Source organism: Pyxicephalus adspersus, chromosome 9 (genome assembly GCF_032062135.1).
Source record: "Pyxicephalus adspersus chromosome 9, UCB_Pads_2.0, whole genome shotgun sequence".
NCBI lineage: Eukaryota > Metazoa > Chordata > Amphibia > Anura > Pyxicephalidae > Pyxicephalus > Pyxicephalus adspersus.
In genome coordinates, this window is record NC_092866.1 from 60,952,483 (window position 1) to 60,955,328 (window position 2,846).

The following is a 2,846-nucleotide window of genomic DNA, read 5'->3' on the forward strand; positions in this document are numbered from 1 at the left end:
GGATCACACTTGGTTGGTTGTTGAGGTCATTGGCCAAGTTTATGTCGTTGATCAGTTTTGAAATTTCTCTCCACTTAATCATTTCTCTCATGTATGCGACAATCACTGGGCTGAGATTGGCAACAGATCAAGTGCAATTTTCAAGCTTGGCAGGAAAATGAACACCGGGGGGTTAATCTTGGGGTATAGGGGAGCACGTGGAGGGGGGTAAACTGGGGGTGCAGGGGAGCACTTAGTGTGTGTGTGTGCTGATTTTGTGGGTACAGGAGGGCACCTGGCTATTATGACAGCGGATGCATCTGTTGCTGTCTGTTTTATAGAGGAATTTGGATCATCTTTAACTCTATCCAGTTCATTCAATACAGATTTGATATCTGTCTTTTGATATGGCAGTGTATGGCAGGTAATCTTTCAAAACGTTAAGGTGTTTAATGATGGCCTCTCCCTCAGTCCCTTTGGTTTTTCTGCTGACGGCCTGAAACACCAGTGTCTTCAGAAGGTCTTCTTCTGCCAGGACTTGGTAGATACTCTCAATGTTGTCTGTCTCATACACTCCTGGCTTTCAGCACAGGTGAGGGAGGCTCTGGCGGTCACATTGTAGCACTGTTGCTGACACTTTGGCATTGCTGCTGTGCAATTGCAGAATGATGTTCAGTAAGTTTACTTTAACTTCTGTTTGGATCTGACTTCAGGGGTAAGATCAACATCCTTTTGCAGTCCCTTTTGGTTATTCTGCTGATGGCCTGAAACACCAGTGTCTTCAGAAGGTCTTTTTCTGCTAGGACTTGGTAGATACTCTCAATGTTGTCTGTCTCAAGCACTCTTGGCTTTCAGCACAGGTGAGGGAGGCTCCGGTGGGCACATTGTAGCGCTGCTGCTGACAATCTGGCATTGCTGCTGTGCAATTGCAAGATGATACTCACTAAGTTTTCTTTAACTTTTCTCTGGATCTGCCTTAAGGGGTAAGATCAACATCCTTTTACAGCTTCTTCAAACAGTCTTTTTGTTAATAGTTGTATTTTGATATTTTCATGGTGGAATAAGATGCCAATTGCACTGATTATATGCCGTGTTATCGTGTAGTCTTTAAAAAGTGGCAAAATACCGATGAGTAATTATAAGGTTTTCCTTATTACGCTTTTTCTGTTCACAGTGACTGGCTGCAGGAGGAATTCAGCCAGTTTGTATTTGCACATGTCGGCTTGGGTTTGATGGAACTGAAACAAAGTGTTCATGCGGTTCACAAAGCGGGAACATGTTTTAATGTCCCTTAAATTGTTGTCCATGTCTATTATTCCCTAAATGATGGACTTCACTTGTATTTCACTTAAACAGCCAGGGTAGGTCATCAGCTCAGGGAATAAAGATATTGCTGGGAGTCTATTATATGCATCCTGAAACTGAAGTAAAGGCTTTTTAAGAATAAAGAGCCAACTGCAAGTTTCAGTATTGGCATAGGCCCAAGCATATTCCTGAACAAACTTCTTGTAATGTTTTTCAGCTAATAACAGAAGCTATGGATCAAAGTACAGGCTTTCAGTATAAATGCCCTTCTGTATTTCTGTTCGGTTCTCTGCTGTCAGTATCTGTCTGTTCTTCCAAAAATTTAATGTCCATCTTCAGGAATGCATTCAGTAGCACAATGGTCCTTCTTATTGTCACCACCACTGGGTCATTAAAGCAAACATCTCTCCAGTTGGAAAGGATAGGTAGAGTTGTCATCAGTTGTTGCCAAATGATTCTCTGTTCCTTCTCCAGCCTGGTAGAAACGGCCACTATAAAGTTCCTGATAACCCAGCAGCACACTTTGTAAATTTCATTGCTTGGTGAATTCTCCATATCTGAGTTGAAAGCAGACAGCAAGGTTTTCATGGTAGTTGTGCTCATGTTGCCACGTGTAGTGACCGCTCAGAGTATCTCAATGACATACAGCGGAAGAAAGAGGTAATCCGTGGTCAAGATCTGTTTAATAGCAAAGTCAGGATACACTCTTGCCAGATGATACATCAGCAGACTGGCTGGATAATACACATCTTCCTGGCACCTATATGTAAGCGCTTCAACTACGTCCATGAAAGTCAGGGGGATGATATCTCGAGTCACCAAGTCTTCTCCATCTTCCCTGCAGGTGGCACCTTTGCAGATAAAGTCATAAATGGTGATTTTTTTTTTTGGATCACTCTTGGTTGTTGAGGTCAGTGGCCAGGTTTATGTCATTGATCAGTTTTGAAAATTCCCTCCACTTAATCATTTCTCTCATTTATGGGACAATCACTGGGACCTGGCTTTTATGACAGTGGGTTGATTGATCGTAATGGAAGTGAAGGAGGAGAAAGTTCAGCCGGGTGCTGCTTCGTTGTTCTCCTCCCCTCTCCATAGAGCAGAGCGGTGCTGTATGTATAACGCTTGTTCATGCATAGTCATTTGTCGTTGGAAAGGATCTAACGACAGAAGTGCGTACATAGCCAAGGTAAAAGTCTTTAGACTTGTCTGCTTGCCCACTGCATTTTAACTTGCTCTGTACAGAATTAAGTCAATTTACTTCATTTTACAAGGCTTCCCACCAGCAGCTCCAGTCTACCTCATAATGTATAGAGCAGCCTAGAATCCAGGAGCTGGAGGAAGGCCAAATAAAATGCAGTGAGGTAAATAAGGCAAAGTGCTGTCCTTTTGTTGCACATTCTGTTCTACCCTGCTCTGTACGGAAATAGATACAGGTTGACATTCAAAAATCCGGCCATCGATAATCTGGTTCCTTCAGATTTCCAGCGTAGATTTCAAAACACATTTGCAAATTTACAATGTTTTTTGGAAGCGCCGTTTATATTTTATTTATTTCAATGGAA

General features: G+C 42.4%; 1 long non-coding RNA gene across 1 annotated transcript; it reads right to left on the reverse strand.

Annotated features, from left to right (window-relative positions):
* Positions 1-2,840, reverse strand: LOC140338156 (uncharacterized). The gene is made up of 2 exons (XR_011922197.1): positions 2,282-2,840; positions 1-274 (listed from the first exon to the last, which is right to left on the reverse strand). It is a non-coding gene; the product is annotated as an uncharacterized lncRNA (long non-coding RNA).
* Positions 2,841-2,846: the final 6 nt, after the last annotated feature.